The sequence below is a fragment of the Saimiri boliviensis genome, chromosome 9 (genome assembly GCF_048565385.1).
Source record: "Saimiri boliviensis isolate mSaiBol1 chromosome 9, mSaiBol1.pri, whole genome shotgun sequence".
Classification (NCBI taxonomy): domain Eukaryota; kingdom Metazoa; phylum Chordata; class Mammalia; order Primates; family Cebidae; genus Saimiri; species Saimiri boliviensis.
The window spans coordinates 11,438,049-11,462,282 of NC_133457.1; the positions used below are offsets into that span (position 1 = coordinate 11,438,049).

Genomic DNA, 24,234 nt, shown 5'->3' on the forward strand with positions numbered 1-24,234 from the left:
AACAATAATATTGTTACATCATTCATCTGTAACAATAATATTGATGACATTGTTATGATATTACTAAGTTCCAGAAAGATGCTGAATACTTTGTAGATACAACTTCACTGAATCCTCAAAACAACATGAAGAAGTAGCAGCTTATATTTATTCAACATTTATCTAGGTATTTTATTTTAATTATAGCATTTAATCCTCAAAATACATTCAAGATAGTTCTATTATTCTCTATCTACTGATGAGAAAACTGAATAGTTGTATAATTTATCAAAGATCTTTGTAGTGGTTTTCTACTGCCACATAACAAATGACCACAAACTTAGTTGTTTATAACAGTGCCCATTTATTAGTTCCCAGTTCTGCTGATCAGTTTTAAACACAACATGGCTGGTTTCTCTGCTCAGGGTCTCACAAGACTAAAATTGAGGTGTTATTTAGACTGAGTACTTGTCTTGAAGTTCTGTGGTAGAATAGGCTTCCACGCTTATCAAGTTCTTCACAAAATTCAGTTCCCTGTGACAGTAGAATCCCATTTACTTGCTGGTTGCCAGTTGAGGCTGCTGTCAGTACCTAGAGGGAATTCTTATTCTTTGCTGTTTGCATCTTTAAAGTGAATAATGAAGAATCTAGCTTCTGTCAAATTCCTCTCATAATTCAAATCTCATCCACAGGAATACTCTTGTCCCTTCTAAGAATCAATTAGGACGTTCTTTTCTTAATGTCAACTGTGTCATATTACAACCTAATCACAAAAGTACTATACTATCACATTCACAGTCTTAGGTCTATGCAGACTGTGTACAACACTGGGCAATAATCTAGAGAGATATCTTAGAATTTGTATAACAAGACAAAGCAGACATTTTAAAGAAATCTCAATTGTCAAAGCTCTAGCTTAGCCATTTAACAAATAAGAAGGAAACTCTAGGTTCTCCACAGCTATCTCAAAGTGAGAAAAAGATTTCTTTTTCACCCTGGGAAGCTCTGCTTTCAACTCTACTTTTACATTTTGAGTGTGTTTATAAAATTTCATTTGAAGAAAAACTCAGCAGTTAATAATTTTGAAAAAACTATTGCCCAATACACTGTTTGTAGTACTAATATTATGTGATTTTAGTAATGAAACTGTGTATGTATGCATAAAGTATAGATTATTTTTTGCAGAATAATTTACATATGATGTAATACAAAACTGTACCATGTACAGTTCTGTAAGTTTTTACAAAAGCATAATGCCCAAGATGCTATAAGGTAGAGAGGATTTGCATTGTTCCAAAAATATCTATGTTTATCATGTACATTGGTCTAAATTTTCTTTTCTTGTTGAGTCTCTGCTGGGTTTTGGTATCAGGATGATGTTGGTCTCATACAAAGATTTGAGGAGGATTTCCTCTTTTTGGATTGTTCGGAATAGTTTAAGAAGGAGTGGTACCAGCTACTCTTTGAATATCTGGTAAAATTTGGCTGTGAACCCATCTGGACCTGGGCTTTTTTTGGTTGGTAGGCTATTAATTTCTGCCTCAACTTCAGCCCTTGTTAGTGGTCTATTCAGGGTTTCAACTTCTTCCTGGTTTATGTTTGGGAGGGTGCAAGTGTCCAGGAATTTATCCAATTTCTCCAGGTTTTCTGATTTATATACATAGAGTCATTTGTAGTAATCTCTGATGGTAGTTTGTAATTTTGTGGAATCGGTGGTGATATCCCCTTTATCATTTTTTATTGCATCTATATGAGTCTTCTCTCTTTTCTTTTTTATTAATCTGGCTAGTAGTCTATTTTGTTGATCTTTTAAAAAAATCAGTTCAAGGATTTATTGATTTTTTGAAGATTTTTTGTGTCTCCTTCAGTTCTGCTCTGATCTTAGTTATTTCTTGTCTTTTGCTAGCTTTTGAGGTTTTTTTTTTTTTCTTGCTCTGTAGCTCTTTCAATTTTGAGAATAGGGTGTCGATTTTAGATCTTTCCTAGCTTCTCATGTAGGCATTTATTGCTATAAATTTTCCTCTAGACACTGCTTTAAATGTGTCCCAGAGATTCTGGTACATTGTGTCTTCATTTCCGTTGGTTTCGAAGAACATCTTTATTTCTGCCTTCATGTCATTTTTTATCCAGTCAATATGCAAGAGCCAGCTGCTCAGTTTCCATGAAGTTATGTGGTTCTGAGTTAGTTTCTGAATTCTGAGTTCTAATTTGATTGCTCTTGGTCTGAGAGACTGTTTATTATGATTTGCATTCTTTTGCATTTGCTGAGGAGTGATTCACTTCCAATTATGTGGTCAATTTTAGAGTAGGTGTGATGTGGTGCTGAGAAGAATGTATACTCTGTGGATTTGGGGTGGAGTGTTCTGTAAATGTCTATTAGGTTTGCTTGGTCCAGGTCTGAGTTCAAGTCCTGGATACCTTGTGAATTTTCTGTCTTGTTGATCTGTCTAATATTGACAGCGGAGTGTTAAAGTCTCCCACTATTACTGTGTGGGAGTCTAAGTCTCTTTCTAGTCATTAAGAACTTACTTTATGTATCTGAGTGTTCCTGTATTGGGTGCGTATATATTTAGGATCGTTAGCTCTTCTTGTTGCATTGATCCTTTTACCATTATGTAATGCCCTTCTTTGTCTCTTTTAATTTTTCATTCTATACTGATCACTTTAGATCCTGTCTTGTTGAATTAAGGACATTATCTTTTATTTAAAAAGAGCATAAATTCTTTTAGTGAGTTTAAACAAAAGTGAACCAAACCAAAATTTAGTAGAAAAAAAGAAACAATAAAGTTAGAAGAGAAATAAAAACAATTGAGACTAAGAAATGTAAAAGATCAACAGAACATAATTTTCTTTTTGAAAAGATAAACAAAATTGACAAATCATTAGCTAGACTAACAAAGAAATATCCAGCAAGTGATTACTTCTACCATCTGAATTCTACCAAACATTTATAGGAGATCTAAGACCAATTCTTTTTTAACTGTTTCAAAAAAAGAAAGTAAAGCAAAAAGAACAAAGCTAAAGGCATCACGCTGCCTGACTTCAAACTATACTACAAGGTCACAGTAATCAAAACAGAATGGTACTGGTACCAAAACAGAGACATAGATCAATGGAACAGAACAGAGGCCTCAGAAGCAACACCACAAATCTACAATCATCTGATCTTTGACAAATCTGACAAAAACAAACAATGAGGAAAGGATTCCCTGTTTAATAAATGGTGTTGGGAAAACTGGCTAGTCATGTGCAGAAAGCAGAAACTGGACCCCTTTCTGGTACCTTACAATTAACTGCAGATGGATTAAAGATTTAAACATAAGACCTAACACCATAAAAACCCTAGAACAAAACCTAGGCAAAACCATTCAGGACATAGGCATAGGCAAGGACTTCATGGCTAAAACACCAAAAGCAATGGAAACAAAAGCCAAAATAGACAAATGGGATCCAATTAAACTTAAGAGCTTCTGTATAGCAAAGGAGACAATCATTAGAATGAACTGGCAACCAACAGAATGAGAAAAAATTTTTGCAATCTACCCATATGACAAAGGGCTAATATCCAGAATATACAAATAACTAAAACAGATTTACAAGAAAAAAAAACAAACAAACCCATTCAAAAGTGGGCAAAGGATATGAACAGACCCTTTACAAAAGAAGACATACATGAGGCCAACAAACATATGAAAAAATGTTCATCATCTCTGGTCATTAGAGAAATGCAAATCAAAACCACATTGAGATAACATCTCACACCAGTTAGAATGGCAATCATCAAAAAAATCTGGAGACAACAGATGCTGGAGAGGATGTGGAGAAATAGGAACACTTTTACACTGTTGGTGGGAGTGTAAATTAGTTCAGCCATTGTGGAAGACAGTGTGGCGATTCCTCAAGGACCTAGAAATAGAAATATCATTTGACCCAGCAATCCCATTACTGGGTATATGCCAAAAGAATTATAATTGTTCAATTATAAAGACACATGCACATGTATGTTCATTGCAGTGCTGTTTACAATAGCAAAGACCTGGAACCAACCCAAATGCCCATCAATGATAGACTGGATAAAGAAAATGTGGCACATATACACCATGAAATACTATGCAGCCATAAAAAACAATGAGTTCGTGTCCTTCGTAGGGACATGAATGAATCTGCAAACCATCGTTCTTAGCAAACTGACACAAGAACAGAAAACCAAACACCGTATGTTAACACTCATAGGTGGGGTTGAACAATTACAACACGTGGACACAGGGAGGGGAGCATCACACACTATGGTCATAAGTGGGGGCAGGGGGACTAGGGGAGGGACAGCAGGGGTGGGGAGGGTGGGGAGCTATAATGAAGGGAGAAATACCAGATATAGGTGATAGAGGGATGAAGGCAGCAAACCACCTTGCCATGTATGTACCTATGCAAAAATCCTGCATGATCTGCATATGTACCCCAGAACCTAAAGTACAATAAATAATAATAATAATAAAGTAAATTTTCAAATTAGCAAATAATAATTGTAAATATTAATGGGATACATAGTAATGTTTCAGTTTGTATGATATATAGATAAGGGTAATGAAAATATTATCTCAAACATTTATCATTTATTTGTATTGAAAACAATCAATGTCTTCCCTCTAGCTCGTTGAAACTATATAATATATTGTTGATCCAATGGTTGTATAGAACACTAGACCTTGTTCCTCCTATCTAGCTGTGCTCATTGATTGGAAAAATTAATATTGTTACTCAACCAAACAATCTACAAATTCAATGTAATTCTTATCAAAATACCAATTATATTCTTCACAGAAATAGAAAAAACATCCTAAAAATTTCATGACACCACAAAAGGCCCTGAATAGCCAAAGCAGTCCTTAGTGAAAATAACAAAGCTGGAGGTATCACAGTAAAAGATGTCAAATATAATTCAAAATTGTGATAACTAAAACTGAATAATACTGGCATAAAAGCAGACACATAGACCAATAGAACAGAATAGACAACCCAGACATTAATCTACATCTCTACAGCCAAATGATTTTTCATAATGGTGCCAAGAACTTGTTTAAACAACCATCTATCTTTTTAATAAATGGTGCTGGAAAAAAATTAGATGCTTACCTCTCACCTATGTAAAAATCAACTCGAAATGGATTACAGACACAAATGTAATACCCCAAATGATAAAAACTATTAGATGAAATCATATGGGAAGTGCTTCAGGACAAGATTTACGAATAAAACCTCAAAAGCACAGGCAACACACACACAAAATAAACAAATGAGATTATATCAAACTAAAAATCTTCTGTACAGCAAAGGAAACAATGAAAAGTGAGAAAGGACAACCTACAGAATGGAAGAAAACATCTGTAAACAACTCATCTGACAAAAGATTAACACTGAGAATATACAAAGAACTCAAACATCTGAACAGCAAAAGAATATTTTTAATGGGAAAATGATATAAATAGACATTTATCAAAAGAAGACATGCAAATCGCCAATAAATACATGAAGAAATGCTCAGCATCACTAATCATCAAGGAAAGGCAGATCAAAAACCACTAAAAGTTAAAAACTCTCCCAAGTTTGACTGGGTATTATCAAAAAGACAAAAAACTCAAATACAATATTTTAACTATAATTTAGAAAGATATCTTGAGACATTTCGATAACACAAGTGATAAATTACAGACTACTGATGTGAATATGTTGGTCAAATTTAAATTTGTTTTATTAAAGCACTGAGATAAAATAGAGTTTAAAAATTAATGGAATATAAAACCAAAGTGATACAGATGAGTAATGAACTCAAGAGAAATTAGTCTGGGAATTGAGAAATAAATAGTCACAGTAAAATATTTCAATCATAACAAAAATGGAATTCATCAAGAAGAGACTAATCATTTCACAATGTATACATACATAGAAATTTCACAATGTATACATATATAAAACATTTTTATATATGTTGTACACCTTAAATATATGTGATTTTTTCAATTATAGCTCAATAAAGCTGAAAACAATAAGAGAGAAATTGCAAATAAAGGAATAATAGGCTTTTAAGTTATTTAATAATTTGTTAATTGAATTATATAAACTCATTTAAATATATTCAACTTTCTCATTTGATCTCAGATTGTTTTGATAAAGATGACACAAAACTCCATACATAATTACAATGAGTAGATTGGTAACTAATGAGTGCCCTCAATTCAAACACTGTGTAAGATTAGTAACTGTCTAAGAAACCTTGGAATGTGATGAAATGCCTTTGTAAAAAATATCTGGAAGAGCTTTCTGAAATTTGACAAAAATGCTATGTATATATACACATACACATACACACAGATATATATATATATGTATATATATATATACACACACACACACACACACATACATGTAGATTGGTTACATATTTTTATATAGCCAATTATATACAGCTATAGTTTAAACTGTAAAAAGGTATAATATAAATTTTCAGAACTATCACTAATAAAATGCAAATACTGATGAACCACACTATAGAAAATACTAAATTATCTTTCTATCTCTCTTTAGAAAATACTATAAACTATTCTTACATGAAGAGACCATTGAAGAGTACACAACAATAAATTGTAAGAAAAAAAGTATGAAAAAGTGTGTCTGGCAGTTAATTAAAAATAAATATAAATATATAATTGAAGAACTTAAATGTTATAATTACTTGTTACTACCCAATCTTCTATAGACCAAACAAAAATCATAAACTCAGGCAAATTGTTACTACCATGAGTTGGGCACGTATTTTATTATGTCCCTATATTCTGTTTTCCCATGAGAATTTCTTTCAACAGAAAGAAAAATTAAGTAAATTGGCATCAAGGCTAGCTATAAATTAGGCAGTAGTTTGTTACTTGGTATTTCTTTTCTCCTGGTCTTCTACAAATGGGTAAGCAAGTATACTCCAAATATTTATGATCAAGATTGGAGGAAGATACAAACCATTTTACTAAGTAATGCCTCAAACATCTTCCAAAGAACAAATAAATACTGAAATTCAATGAAGATTCTAATGAGTGCCAAAGTAATACAGAGCTTGTACCTTTGTCTGAGAATTACCAGATAATTTGTTTATCTCAACCATTGCCTTATATTACAAATTGTCTTGGTGGTTAAGCCTTTAGAAAAAAAAAATCCTATGTAGATGCTCTTTCAAATTTTAACTCTACTCCTGACTCAGTTTAATTTCTTATCATGATTTGATTCCTTATTTAAGTCCTCCTCTCACATCAGGACAACATACCTTTTCACAGAAAACTGGAATACAAGTCTTTATCCCTTCTGGGTTATTACAAACTTTTGCACCTCAACTTTCAGGTGGTCGCCACTAGAATATTTACTACTCTGGCTCCCTATGTCCATTAAGAAGGGAAATAATTACTTCTGTTCCTTTTGGAAGTGGGGAAATAGATGTTGTTGTTCATTCACCAGTGCTGTGGCCAGGCTACCTCTTAAATGCTTGATGACTACTACAACTTGAAATAAATGTGAGACTGTTTTGTTTCTCCAACAATTATCCACTCCATTGTACTTGAGACAAATGGAAGAATAAATCTTCTATCTCTTGATATGACTTACATGCTATTTATAAAATAATTATATTACACTGAATAAACCCATTTTCTGGTCCATTATTAACCCAAATAAATTGAGAGTACCTCTACTTGAACCTTGCAGATATGAAGAATGATACTTAAATTATTTCTCAATGTAAGCCTTTGATTTCTCCCCCAACAGCAAGCACATGTGTTTTACTTTACCTAGCTTCAAATCTCTCCTCTCAACATCAACCACACTCTTGCAGGTCAAACAAACTTTATCTTCAGTCTTTCCTTCTCCTTTGGCTTTCTCCCATCAATACTTGAATATGTTTAAGTCTCTCTCTAAAAAACCAAACCAAACCAAAACAAAACAAAACAAAAAAAAAACAAAAAACAAAAAAACCTAAAATGTAATTGATCCATATGAAACTCCAGCCATGTGTTGTATCTTTCCTGTCTTTTATAGCACAGCCTTTTAAAAGACTTTTCTTTGTAGTCTGCAGTCGTTTTACAGGCACTCATCAATTCATCACTCTCTGGTTGTCGAATCTATTATATAATCTAAGCCATTTTTGCCAGGATAATAGTGGGTAAATCTAGCATACATTTCTCAGTCTTTTCTGCAGCATTTGGTGCTGGCTAAATGCTCTCTTCCTCTAGGCTTGTAAGTCTGTGTCCTCTTGATTGTCATCTTACCTCTGGCTGTAATTGGGTTTCCTTCATAGGCACTTATACTTCCTCTACTTAAATATTAGTGTTTCTTGAAGTTTGATCCTAAGTTAGTTCCACAGACAATGTTATTTTATCTCAGAACTTCAACTGCCATCTCCATAGTGCTATCATTTCCCCCCTTATTCTGTAAGTCTCTTCAGTTTCAGACTAGAAATGCTGACTGAACATTTACTTATGAGTTTACAACCACCTCAAGCTCATCAAATCTCAGACTAAACTCATCATTCATTTATGACTGTATCTTTTCATGTCCCCTACCTCAGTGAGTATCACCATTGTCTTCCCATTTACCTACATCAGAATCCCGGCATAATAGGGAGCTCATTTATCTCCTTCTCTATATTTAATCAATGACTAAAACCTGTCAATTCTTCATTCAAGGTATCTTACAAATCTGTTCATTGTTCTTAATATTCATCATTGTTACTTTATAGCTACTGTCATCTTCTAACAAGATAATACTAGTATAAATACTAATTCCTTTTCTTGCCTCATTTGGCCCTTTCAATACATAATGCTTCCCCAAAGATCTTCCAGAAGTACAAACTTGCATCTGCTACTCACTAACCAAAAGCCTTTCCACAGCCCCTTTTTGTGATAAGAAAATGTCCAAACACTTCATCCTACTTACAAGGCTTACATGAACTCATCCTTGCTTATTGCTGCAGGTTTATTTCTTATATATGTCTCTTCCATTTATCATCTAATCCTCAGCTATACATCACTTACTTCAGTTCACCAAGCCCGTACTATACCTGCTTGCTTCCAAGAATTGCCATATGGTGCTCCCTCTTTCTAGAAAATCCCTCTATTAATCCCCTTTTATCCCCATGCAGACTTTGTATCACTTCTTGCATGTTAATTTTCTATGGATATGTATATACTTCTGTAAGTGATTTGGGGATCCTATCCCAAGCACTTTCATTATATCCAACAATTTCCCTGTAAAGGTACGTGTATCATTTCCCTCTACTATAAATAATAAATAGGAATATAGTAGTTATGCCTTCCTTGTTCACTATGTGTCACAAATGATAGGCACAGTGCATGATATATAAATATTATGTTTAAATAATATATAAATGAATAAATATAGCATTAAAAATAACTTAGCGAAACATTTTTCAAAACTTCCATGTTCTTTACCATGCCTTTCTTTCTGGCTTTATCATCTCCATATAGCCTAATATGGTATATTACACATGCAATTTGGATTTCCAAATGGATTATGCCTTTTGCCACCTGTGTCTTTGCACACTTGCCCTCTCTGGAATGCTCCCACATAGCTTCTTCACATGGACTACTCAGCTGAAACTTCAACTCTCCTAAAAACTAGTTTTTCCAAAACTTCACTGACATGTCATCCATTTGACTGTGACCACGTGTTGGGCCATTTTTCTGTTAAACCACTTTCATCGCTGCACAAACAGATTTTTCTTTTCAAAGCTAGTAATGATATTTTGGTATACCTTTTTATCAAATAGCTAGCAGAGAAGCTAACAAATAATAAGAACCAATCACTGTTTAGTGAATAAAGGAGGGAAGGGGCAATGTTGGTGACTCATGATATTTTGGTGGACTGATGGGTTAAAAAATTTTAGGCATGACACTACATACCTGAAAGTCAATTCTCAGGGGGAATTAAATCAAGTAAAAATTACATACACATTAGAGAGAGAGAGAGAGGGAGAGAGGGTTGATCTACTTTAAGACATAACGATTTAAAGGTGAATATTGCATTGGAAAAAAGGGTCTATATTAGACTTGTAAAAAAAAAAAAAGAGACACTGAGACACTGGCTTAGCCTATCTTAATAATAAAGAGGCATGAGTTAATGCAAAGTAATAGAATTTAAATGAGCGTTTGGAAAATATACTGCCACAATAGCATACATGCTGCATTAGTAAACTGTATTTTTACCATATGTAGCCAGGCTTTTATCATTTTATAATGCTGCCAACGATTGTGAGCATTTGATAGTCAACAGGTCTACAATTTCCTTGGAAGTTGTATAAATAAGGTGAAGCTTTGATTAATATATTAGTAGTAAAGATACAAAATTCAAAACAACAACCATAAAAACTTATCAGACACCAAAAAAAAAAAAAATAAAAAACCATTTCCTCGTAAAAGAAGAACTATATACTCTGGAAATGGTGCTTTGAAGTTACACCACTTTTATTAAAGTGGTAGTACAACAGGAAATAGAACATCACCTTTATTCACAGGCACCCAGAACTGAAACCTTCAAACATCTGTGCAAAACTGGAAGCTACACAAAAAATAACCAGGCCCAGCCCAAGACCCAGATACGCAGTATAGAAACAACCCACATGAAACCTTTCGACCATGGCAGAAACATCAAAAGCTGTTACTCTGAAAGACTACACAACACTGCATCAAGGATGAGAGAGCAAGAAAGTATTCCTGGTAGAAATTACTGAAATCTTTATTATCTGGGAAGTATGGATTAGCACTTTCCATAGCACTTTCCATAGCACTTTCTTGATAATTCAGATATATTCTGCTTCTGACCTGCAAGCTTTGATTCTTTACAATATGTGTATGTTTTAAGCATGCTAATTCAGTAAGTAAATCATCAGCTGTAGTGCAACAAAAGTGTAATTTTAAATTAAATCAATTAACAAGAAAATTTGACCCTTCTCATTAAATTCTGAAAATTATGTGTTCTACCTGTGTGTTCATTGAAGAATATGTTTTTAACATTCTGAATTAATCTGTTGCACTAAATACTGGGAAGAGCAAATATAACTTTGTTTTTAAAAATATATTTCTAGTTCTTTTGCCATTGACATTGCTGATTAAATTCTAGTGGTCATTTCAAAAGTATACACTTATGGAACAGAAAAGGATTTAAAAATAAACATCATTCTAACAATCTTAATCTTATAGTAAAAAAAAAAAACTGACTTTATGGGCTAACAGCAGTTAACTAAAACTTAATTTTTGGAGTCAACACAGTTATACTTTAGAGCCCTGACATAAATTTCTATTCACATTTGTTTCTTCAGAAATTAATTCGATAGGATGATAATTGATATACTGTTACTAACGGATTTCATAGTTAAATTTGAGAAGCACAGAATTAAAATCTTAAACTGTTTTTTTGTGTTTGACATGGATTTTACAATTATGCATCTGTTACACAGATGCATATGTGCTAATATAAGACTTTTTTGTAGATTTCAGAAAATGATACTTTGGGGCAATATACATGACATTTATCTCTAGGAATGTTAGTAAATATGAGGATTAGCCCAAGTTAATTTACTGAGTTACCTCTAACCCAGTGGTTCTCAATGATATTCAAGAAAATCTTCTGTGGGGCTTTATTAAAAATGCCTGGAACACATACAGATCTATTGAAGAGGAGCAATGGAGTAAGGTCTTTAAATGTATAGTTTTAATAAGTTCGATGAAGGATTAGTAAGTTAACTCCCATTTAAGAAACACTGCTCTAAATATTGTTACTTTTCTCTCCAAGATTCATCCCCATTTATATCTCCATATCATCTGAATATTGTTACTTTTCTCTCCAAGATTCATCCCCATTTATATCTCCATATCAACCTAATCATATTATGTACTTGTTGATTCATCCCCATTTATATCTCTATATCAACCTAATCATATTGTTTACTTGTTGTAGCTCTAGTCTTCCCTTATAAGCCAGATTAAGATGACAATATTCAAGAAATTCTTGAATAAAAGCATATAATAACTAACATAAAATTTGTGAAATTAGATGCTCTAACAGATATTATATCAATCCACAAATGTTGAAGCTATAAGGGCATTAAACACAAAATAATAATAACATGAAAATAAATTATAATTCTCTAACAAATCAAGCACCTTCCTCTTCAAAATCCAACTGAAGACTTTCAGTTTTTAGTTCTGCCTGTAAGTATTCTGGAAGTTGCCACTCCATTCTAATAACTAGTGAAAAGCTGAATAGACTGAAATAATCAAGAATTCTTCTTGAATTCATAAAAGATGTAAGGACACAGGGCAAACTCCCATATCTAAAATTGGGAGAAAGACAGGTGACTACAGGGAGTCACAGCTTACCAGATCAGAAACTCATGAGTGGAAATCACTTCAGGAGCCAGTTCAGGAGTAGAAAAACTGGAACTGTAATTGATGAGTTACTGGAGGCTCAGTGTGGAGAGTATGAGAATTAGAAACTCCATGAAAACTCAGTTACTGGAGGGTCCCTGGACGTAAGTGAGTTTTACCTACATAAGCACAACCAGGTTCTCACAATAAATAGAGAAAAATTTTCTCATGCTTTCAGCAGTAGAAGGGGCCAAGGGACTATTTTGAAATATGCCAGACCACCCAACTTCTTAATAAGGCCTACCCTCAGGAGAAAATATTTAACCAGGGCCTAATCTCCTGCTGTTCTATCAAAGCCTAACAGACTTGGAAGAAGGAAGAACACCCAACTCCAGCTGGTTTTAGATATCTTGTCCCACTTAAAGAGATGGGAGAGACTAAAAAATGCTTGTGAATTTCACAGTCCAGCAACTATAATTAGGTCTCAATAAAAGACTGATACTCAATTATAGGTCCAGTGAATACTTTCCCTCCCGGACTAAACATCTTACCACCACATTACTAAAGGTCTAAGTAATTCCTTTTGCCTGGTATGCCATGTATGGCTACCAAGAAAAAATTGCAAGGCATGCTAAGAAACAACAAATACAATTTGAAGAGGCAGAACCAGACCTGGAAGGGATGTTGAAATGATCAAACCAGTATTTAAAACAACTATGACAACTATGTTAAGAGGTCTAATATGTAGCATAGGCAACATGCAAGAACGGGTGGGCAATATAAGCAGAGAAATGAAAATTCTAAGAAAGAACCAAAAACAAATGTTACAGATCAAAAACACTAAACTAAATTAAGAATGCCTTTAATGGACTCATTATTTGTCGGAATATGGTTGAGGAAAGAATCTCTGAGCTTGAGGATATATTAATAGAAACCTCCGAACTGAAAAACAAAGAGAACAAAGATGGTGAATAGAATAGAACAAAACATCCAATGACTGCGAGAAAACTACAAAAGATACAACTTATGAATAATGAGACTATCACAAGGAGAAAAAAAGAGCAAGGAACAGAAGAAATATTTGAAATAATAATAACAAAATTTCTTCCAAGATAATTGCAGATATCAAATTATAGCTCTTGAAAGCTCAAAGAATGCCAAGCAAGATAAATGAAAAAAACAAAAATCTACACCCAAGCATATCATTTTCAAACTACAGATAGAAAATAAAGAAAAACCTTGAAAAAAACCAGAGGATAAAAGACCTTACCTATGGAAGGATGAAGATAAAAATTATGTCTGACTTCTTCTGAGAAACTATGCAGGCAAGAGGGCAATGGAATGAAATAGTTAAAAGTATTGACATGCAGAAAAACTTCAACCTAGAATGCTATACCCTGGGAAACTATCCTTCAAAGGCAAAAGATAAATAAAAGCCTCTCACACAAATAAGGTTTGAGGAAATTTGTTGCTAATAGACCCATCTTGCAAGAAATGCTAAAACAAGTTCTTTAGAGACAGGAAAATGAGAGAGGTCAGAAACTAAGATTCACAAAAAGAAAAGAACACTAAAGGAATAAATGAAAGTAAAATAAAAACTTTTATTTTTCTAGTTCTTAATTGCTCTAACAGATAGTTTATTTAAAATTATAATAGCAGCAAGGTATTTGATATGCACACATTTATGTCTTCTCTGTATATATATATTTATTTATTTATGCTTATATATAATGAAATAAATGTCAGAAATGATAAGAGGCACACAAGGGGAAAATTAGGATTATTCTGTTATTATAGAGTACTCACAAAACCTATGAAGTTATATTGCATTATCTGAAAGTAGACAGATTAGCTATGAATGTATATTGAAACTCTAGGGGAGCCATTTTTTAACTAAAAAAAGAAGTATAACTGATATGTTAAGAAAGGAGAGAAAATAGAATCATATGAAATGCTCACTTAAAACCAAAAACGGGCTCATACACTGTGGTTTCAACACTCTGGGAGGCTGAGGCGAGAGGATTGCTTGAGACCTTGAGGTGGAGACCAGCCAGAGCAACATAATGAGACCCCGTCTCTGCACCTGTAGTCCCAGCTACTTGACAACTTGGGTGGAAAGGCTGCTTGAGCATGGAAGGTTGAGGCCATAAGGAGCCAGGATCACACCACTGCACTCCAGCCTCGGCAACAGAGACTCTGTCTGAAAACACACACACACACACACACACACACACACACACAGACACACACACACACACACACACACCAGAAGAAGAGTGGAAGGCAAAAAAAGGAACAAAGAACAAGAGCAACCAATAGAAAATAGTAACCAATATGATAGATATTAGTCCAATCATATCAATAATCACTTTGAACATCAACAGTCTAAATGCGCCAATTAAAAGACAGATACCGTGAAGTGAATCAAAAGCAAAACCTAACTATATGTTGCCTATAATAAAGATAGATGCAAAAAAATGAACAAACTTTAAGTATACAAACATACATAGTTTAGAAACAAATATATTAATAAAAATATACCATACTAATACTAATCAAAAGAAAACAGAATTGCTATATTAATTTCAAAAGACTTCACGGCAAGAAAAGTTACCAGAAATAAAGAAGGGCATTGCATAATAATAAAGAAGTCAGTCTCCAAGAATACATAATACTTAACACGTATGCTCCTAACAACAGAGCATCAAACTATCTGAGGGAAAAACTTATAGACCTGTATGGGAAAGATAAATCCACTACTACAGTTAGAGAGTTCAACAGTCTTTAATCAGAAATGAACAGATATGATACAGCAGGCGGAAAATTAATAAGGGTAGAGTTGAACTCAACAACAACATCAATCAACTGGATATTATTGACACTGATAAACTACTCAATTCAATAACAACAGAATACACATTTTCCTCAAGCACACATGGAATATTCATCAAGACAGATCATATTTTGGGCAATAAAACACATCATAACATATTGAAAAACATAGAAATAATACAATGTCTAATCTCAGACCACAATAGAATTACACTGGAAATCAATAACAGAAAGGTAACTGGAAAGTTTCAAAATCTGTAAAGACTAAGTAACACTTCTAAATAACACAGGACTCTAATGAGAAATTTCAAAAATAATTTTTAAATATTTTGAGCTAATTGAAAATGAAAACAACTATCAATTTTGGGGGACGGAGCAAAACCAGTGCTAAGAGAAAAAATTATAGCATCGGATGAACATATTAGGAAAAAACAATGATCTAAATACCAGCAATCTAAGTTTCAACCTTAGGAAACTAGAAAAAGAAGAGCCAACTAAAAGCAAAGTGAGTAGAAGGAAAAAAAAAAAAGAATTAGATCAGAAATCAAAAAAATTGAAATCAGAAAATCAGTAGGGAAAAATTAACAAAACCAAAAACTTGTTCTTTGAAAAGAACAATATAATTAATTAACTTCTAGCCAGGCTAGCCGAAAACAAAGAGAGAGAACACAATTATTAAAATCGGTAATGAAAGAGGGGCAACATTATAGATCCCATGGACACTAAACAGATAATCAAGAAATACTAAGAACAAGTCTATCTCTACAAATTTGATAACATAGATGAAACAGACCAATTCTTGAAAGATAAAATCTGCCCAAAACTCACATAAGAAGAAATATCCAATCTGAATAAAATTATATCTATTAAAGAATTTGAATCAATAATTAAAACTTTTTAAAACACAAAGCACAAGGCCTACATGAGTTCACTTGTAAATTCTGTCAAATGTTTAAGGAAGGAATTTACCAGTTCTCTGAAGTCTCTTTCAGAAGATAAGAATAGAAGGAAAACTGGGTGTTGTAGCTCAAGCCTGTAATCCCAGCACTTTGGAAGGCTGAGGAGGGCAGATCATTTGACATCATGAGTTTAAGACCAAGCTGGCCAACATAGTGACACCCAATGTTTATTAAAATGTAAAAAATTAGCTGGGTGGGGTGTCTCATGCCCATGGGAGGGGAGTGGTAGTAGAGGCTGCAGTGAGCCAAGCTTGTGCTACTGACTCCAGCCTGGGCATCAGAGCAATCTCATTTCTTGGTATATACCCAAAGGATTATAAATCACATGCACACGTATGTTCATAGCAGCACTGTTTACAATAGCAAAGACCTGGAAACAACCCAAATGCCCATCAATGATAGCCTGGACAAGGAAAATGTGGCACATATACACCATGGAATACTATGCAGCCATAAGAAATGATGAGTTTGTGTCCTTTGTAGGGACATGGATGAATCTGGAAAACATCATTCTCAGCAAACTGACACAAGAACAGAAAATCAAACACCGCATGTTCTCACTCATAGGCGGTGTTGAACAATGAGAAAACATGGACACAGGGAGGGGAGCATCACACACTGGAGTCTGTTGGGGTGGCAAGGGAGGGACAGCTGGCGGGTGGTGGGGAGGCTGGGGAGGGATAACATGGGGAGAAATGCCAGATGTAATTGACGGGGGTATGGAAGCAGCAAACCACATTGCCATGTGTGTACCTATGCAGCAATCCTGCATGATCTGCACATGTACCCCAGAACCTAAAATACAATAAAAAAAAAAAAAGAAAGAAAGATGGGGAATTCTAACTTTCTCATTCTGTAGGGATAGCAATTACCTTAATATGAAAAAACAGTCAAAGATATTGTAAGAAAAGAAAATCACAGACCAATATCTCTTTGAACAAAGATGCAAAAATCCCCCCCAAAATATTAGCAAATCAAATCCCACAATGTGTTTTATAATTATGCACCACAGTGTTAAATAATTATGCACCACAACAAAGACGGATGTATACCAGTTATGCAAGGCTGGTCTAACATTTGAAATCAATTAATGAAATCCATTACATCAACAGACTAAAGAAGAAAAATTGCATAATTGTATCAATAGATGCAGAAAACTCATTTGACAAAATCCAACAGCCATTCATGATTTTTAAAAAATTCTTAATAAACTATTTCTAATTTATTATTACTTAAAAATATAAATTTATTTTAACTTTCCTGAAAAAATGCATTTTTGCTTTCGTTCCTTTTAAGCTGTGACTATTCATAAAATCACCAGAACATCCTAATCTAATTTAATCAGGTTAATTATAGTTAAAGACAGCAGACTACACTAATGGCAACTATACTTTGAAAAAGACAATTATTTTCACTGGTAGTGAACAAATCTATTTTGACTACACTTTTTGTCAACTGATTAATCATATTTTAAGAATTATTTTAAAATATAATTTCCAAAAAATTAAGCTAAACAGTTGATTTATAGCTAAATTTTGAATACAAAATAAATGTACCAATTCATTGATAATAAGTATTTGCTTGTGGTACATGGAGGATGCTTAAATAGGTGCTGTAATTTCATATTCATGAGACTTAAGTAAACAGTATACAAACGTATTATGTGCATTTGCTGCAAAAATTAAACCTAACAATTAAAGTACTTAAACCGTAAAATGAGATGCTTCTGTGGCTTCTTTTCTTTCTCTCTGACATGTGGCATGTAAACTTGTTGTTTCTTCCAAAATATTCAATTAAAGCAAAAATATCATTTACTTAATTAGAACCAGTCATGTCAATACTATCTTTAAAAAGTCCTAGAATATTGTCCTTGTGGATACTGAATCAAAATAGAGCAAAATACAAACACTTCCAGAATGTTAATATCAAAATAATGGACTTTGTAGTATTCATTATGACATATTTTACTTATTCTATTAAATTTTCATTACCTTAAAATATTTAAAAACTGCCTTACTCTAATTTCCAGAATCTATATGGAACTTAAATTAAAAGGCAAAAAACAAATAACCCCACTTAAAAATAGACAAAGGAAGTGAACAGAAACCTCTCAAAAGAAGACATAAAAGTAGTCAACACACATATTTTTTAAAATGCTCAGCTTCACTAATCATCAGAGAAATGCAAATTATAATCACAACGAAATACCATCTCATACCAGTAAAAATGGTCATTATTAAAAAGTCAAAACAAACAAACAAACAAACAAACAAAGCAGATGCTGATTAGGCTCCAGAGAAAAGGGATTGCTTATATACTGTTGGTGGGAATGTAAATTAGTTCAGCCACTATGGAAAGCAGTTTGGAGGTTTCTCAGAGAACTTGAAACAGACTTACCATTTGACCTAGAAATGCTATCATTTGGTATCACTCAAAGAAAAATATACTATACCAAAAAAGACACATTCAATCGTATGTTCATTGCCACACTATTCCACTATAGCAAAGACGTGGAATCAACCAAGGTACCTATCAATGGTGGATTATATAAAGAAAACATGGTACATTTACACCACAGAATACTACATGGCCATAAAGAATTAAATAGTATTTTTGGCAGCAGCATGGATAGAGCTGGAGGTCACAGTACTGTCAATTAATGCAGAAACAAAAAACCAAATTCTACATGTTCTCACCTATATGTGGGAGCTAAACATTGAGCACACATGGACATAAACCCAGGAACAACAGATAGTGTGGGCTACTAGAGGAGGGAGGAAGGGAGGAAGGCATGGATTGAAAAACTACCTAATGGCTACTATGTTCATGACCTGGGTGCCATATAGCCAAGCAACAAAACTGCAAATGTATCTCCTGTGTCTAAAACAAAAGTCGAATTAAATAACAACAACAACAACAACAAACCACCTTTGGGAAAAGGCTTCAAGACCAGTTTACAAATCACTTTGAGAAAAGGCAGCTTTGTTACTAAGACAACAGTAGCCACCTTTAACGTATACTGTATATTATGGAAATTGGCAATAAATGTAGCTATGTTGGTAAAATATACTTTAAGTTGAAAAATATTAGAGGTAAGACCCAAAAAGAAGGGATAATATGAACTTATCTAAGGCTATGTACCCTTACTGACTGCCTTGTTTGGGACTTTCTTTTTAACACATAAATATATTTATAGCTGTTTTTCATTGAATTTTAGTTTTATAATGTATATTTTAAACTCAATAGTAATTGCACATTTACCCTCTAATACAATATTTCTTTTCTCTAAGAAGTAAAACAATTTTGGAATCGTAACTTTCAGTGAAATCAATCAACTGATAAAAATGGCAGGTTCACACCTCTGTTCAGAGTACAGTGTTGATGAAGACAAGTTCACAGGTTTGATCCTTGAGTGGGCCAATTTACATTGCTACAGGCAGTCCCTCAGACCCAGGCCTGACATCCTGAAAATGGGAGCCATCAGTCATAAGGAGAAGCTTTGAAAAAGTATGGGTGAAGTAGAGCTAACTTATCCCCATTTCAGGAGAACAGCTCCAAATACAAACCAGCTAAAAGTTATGCCATGGCATTTCTCTTGTAAATAAAAGAGGGAATATGGCTGGGCTCAGTGGTTAAGCCTGTAATCCCAACCCTTTGGGAGACTGAGGCAGGAGGATTGCTTGAGTCTGGGAGGTCAAAGCTGCAGTGAATCCTGATTGTGTCACTGCACTCCAGCCTGAGCAACAGAGCAAAATTCTCTCTCTCTCAAAAAAAAAAAAAAAAAAAAAAAAAAATTATAGGGAATTTTCTTTCAAATATAGTGATTGGTCCTGGTCACAATATAAATCCGATCTCCAGAAATGTACTTTAAGATCAAGTATGTCAACAATTACTGAGCTGGTAATCAATTATTAGATTGATGTGGGGAGACACCAAAATAGTGTATAAATTGATTTGTAATATATTCTTTGTTAACTTCCCATAAAGGTTGGCTTCTGCTCAAAGAGAAAATGTAGCTACTAGCTAAGAAATTATGGTAATAGATTGGCTAGAGTGAAAACTATCAAAACATTCTCTGTCAAAGTTTTATTTCGCTCATTAATGAGGGAACTAGCAAGATGATGAAGGTAGTTCTAAAGAGTATTTGAAAAATCGAAACTTTTAGTTAGTAGGGAAAAAAAGTGAAATAAAGTACCAAATTAGATACAAAGTTTGTAAAACCATTACAGGACAACAAAACCATCACTCCTTTTCAGTTTTAAAGAACTATAACAAATGCCCTTCATCGGTTCTGTAACAAAGCCATATGCTGTTAGAGAACATTAGAAACATCTCGGAAGTTTTTAAAGCTGCCAATAAAGTCTTACCTCTGATATTCCGATTTCATTGGAAATAGGTGAGGTCTGAGTGGAAAGAGTTTTGAAACCTCCTCAGGTGATTTTTAGGTGCAAGCAAGTTTGAGAACCACTGGATTAGAGAGAGACATGAACTTTTACATGGGTTTTCAAAAATTTGCCCTAGCCTCTTGCTACTCAAAATGTGGCTCATGATTTAGGAGCACTGATAACACCTGAGATTATTTAAAATTGAGTAGCTGGGCCCCCACACCAGATGCACTGAATTAGAATCTACAATTTAAAAATATTGCCAGGTGATTCAGGAGTATGTTAAACTTCGAGAGACACTTCTGTAACGTCGTATTGAAATGACTGCAATCATCTTTTTGCCTCATTTCCAAGTTTTAGGAAACCTTTCCCAGGGTAACATCAACATGAATCTTCCACCATACTAAAACGTTTAAAATCTTTAAAATTGGCAAATATCATTAAAAAGACCTCAGGTAGCACTCTAAAGATAAGAATGTTTGTGATGAAGGGAGTTAGCTGCAAGCTGGAAATTCTGCACTCTGTCAGACAAGGGTCCCACTTCCACGGATTCTCAGCTAGCAGTGGAACCTGGGACCACTGGACTTGGAATACTTAAGATAAATAGATAGTTGCTTGAGGGATCCTAAAGTTAAGATTATGTTTTATGTAGCCATCAGTCATCTTTATTAAGAGCTGCTGAGGACTTGGGGCAGACAGTTTTCACAGGTGTCAGTGCCTAATTAGGAAAAGATACAAAATTTTCAGTGAAAGTGTTTTAAGCCGCTTACCCAGCATCAAATTATTAAATTTTTGAAGGCCAATGTGTAACTCTAGATTTAGTTTTAACTCAATTCCGGAAAAGCCTGGAAGGAAATTAGCTGCCTTTTGACTATTAAAATTGGGGGCATAGCAATCAGGCATCAGTACTTTCTGTATGGCAATTGACACTCATATTCTCTTTTCTTTAAATAACTCAGGAAGAGGAACATTTTCCAGAGACAGTTAAGTGATTCAAGGTACTTACACATAACCAATAGGGAAATGGATCAAGTAAAAGGGTCCTTCTAGTTGCCAGTTCTTCAATTTTTCTTAGTAAGATGAATGTGACAAAATTATGAACTTTCTAAGGAAAAGTTATCTTTGTATGGTAGAAGATTTCCTGCTGTTGAAAATGGTGCTAAGCTAAGCATTCATTCTACAATCATGCTTAATTCATTCATTTAATTTAAAATATTAATATTTATCGATGCTTTTTATAATGTCAGGCACTCTGGTAGCTACTGGACATACAATATGAGTCACTGCTCTCATAGAGCTTACAGTCTAACGAGACAGACAGCAGACTAATAGCAACAACAACATGAACAATAACAATTAATTAAAAGTTTATATGGATGCATAGTATTCCACAGTGTGTATGTGCCACACATGGATGAAACTGGAAACCATCATTCTCAGCAAACTGACACAAGAACAGAAAACCAAACACCGCATGTTCTCACTCGTAAGTGGGTGTTGAACAATGAGAACACACGGACACAGGGAGGGGAACATCACACACTGGGGCCTGGGGGCGGGGTGGTTGGGGAGGAATAGCAGAGGGTGGGGGGATTGGGGAGGGATAGCATTAGGAGAAATAGCTAATGTAGATGACAGGTTGATGGATGCAGCAAACCACCACTATGGCACATGTATTCCTATGTAACAAATCTGCATGATGATCTGCACATGTACCCCAGAATTTAAAAGTATAACAAATAAATATATAAAGAAAGAAAGTTAGTTTATAAAAGTGCTGGGAAAGCAAAAAGAGCACATCATGGTGAAGAATAATTGTAGCAGCAGGTGCTACTTCAATAGGGTATTCAGAACTTCTCCCATTCTAAGACACTGTGCCCTATCATAGAGAAAAAACACAGCAACCTAACCCTCTCTCACAGCTCAACTGAAACACATTATTTCATCTGAGAAACATCATTTTCAACCCTTTAAAACCAAACCAATGTTTACTCTTCTTTGTCTCATCCCACCCTGGCGATTTTACAGATGCTGATTTAGTGTCGTATCAGCAGATTTAGCGTCACCCCTGGAGGATAGGTCCTAAACTAGAATTTTTAGTCAATAGGTTATAAATTCCACTCTCCTGATATGCAAATAATTTCAAGCCTGCTATTTTAGCATTTTAAGATATTCTCCTATCCACACCAATTATTTTATAGAGGGGTTTCTCAACAGTTGCACTATTGACTTTCTGGGCCAGAAAAGTTTTTATTGGGGGTGGGGGCTGTCCTGAGCACTGCAGATATTCAACAGCATCTGTGACCTTTACCCACTAGATGCCAGTAGCACCTATCCTCTCTCCAAGTTATGACAACCAAAATGTCTTGACATTGCCAAATGTCCCCTGGGGTGGGGGTCAAAATATGCTCCTCCACCTCTATTGAGAACCATTGAATTCACACTTTTGCTACTCTGTTGCTAGGTAGAAATACTGATTTAATTAGAGATTTAAACTACTCAAGACAGGTTCTCTCTCAGTTTAAGGTTCTCACAGGGTTTAAGATCTCATGATAATTAATACTAAAAAAAAATTTGTTACTTATTAAAACTAAAACCTCACTAAAACAGCTAAATTTAAACATTGAAAAATTAAAATGCATCAGAACCCTGGGTCAAGTGTTTAAATAAACACAGCTGAAGGTGCTTTAGTGTCACTTCTCCAGGACACACCCAGACACCAAGACAAGTGAGCATCTTAGCCACTGGATTTCCCTCTGCTGCTGAAATCTCTGCCATTGCAACAAGAGAACACTCTGTGTAGCTCACCATTTGTCAGTGAGGAGGATTATTCTGCTATTCTTTTGATTTAATTTCCAGGTCTTTCACACTTTTGATTCCAAACAGATGAAGCTGGAAGAAAAAGAAAAGGAGGAAGTTGTAAGATGGGTACGGTTGAATGAAGCATAGGCTGAGATCACTGTCTGTTAGATGTGTAACTTCTCACATAAGGAAAGAAGTAGAGAAACCTCCTGCCCAACCTTGCTTAAGAGTTTATTAAGTTAATTTGCATATAATGCTTAATTTAGTAATGAACAATCTTTTCACAAACTGTTCTGGGAGCACTTATCAATTTGCAATTTCTCCTTACTGCTGTAGTAAGATCTTCAAAAACTTACTCAGAATATTTTGACAAGATGTTAGATAACAGATTTACAGTAAAGAGTCTGATGAATATTTAAAATTATGTAATTCTCAGAGCAATTTTTTAGAAAGTAACTATTTTCTGTTTAAAAATATTTTGCCTGGTAGTATAAGATGGTATAACTATTTTTCAGAACTGTTTGGCTACCTCTTACAAAATTAAATTGCATCTATCCTATGACCAAATGAAATGAAAACATATATCCCCAAAAGACTTGTACAAAAATATCCACGGCAGTCTTATTTGCAATTGCCTAAAACTAGAAACAACTCAAATCAAATGTCCATCATAAGGAGATGATAAAAAGCAAAACAAAGTCATTTATATGAAACTCTTGACAGGCAAAACTAATGTATGATCATTGGAGTCAGAAAATTACATGTAGATGAGAGCGGAGAATTCACTGCAATAAGACACAGAAGAGTTCTGTGGGGTCATGAAAATATTTCATATCTTATTTTGAAAGACAATTACAT

General features: G+C 34.2%; 1 long non-coding RNA gene across 1 annotated transcript in view; it reads right to left on the reverse strand.

Moving 5' to 3' along the window:
• Nucleotides 1-23,463, reverse strand: part of LOC141585518 (uncharacterized) — a 167,829-nt gene extending 144,366 nt beyond the window's left edge. Inside the window, exon 1 of the long non-coding RNA XR_012519069.1 lies at nt 23,383-23,463. This is a non-coding gene — a long non-coding RNA (uncharacterized LOC141585518). The remainder of the gene's footprint in view (nt 1-23,382) is intronic.
• Nucleotides 23,464-24,234: the final 771 nt, after the last annotated feature.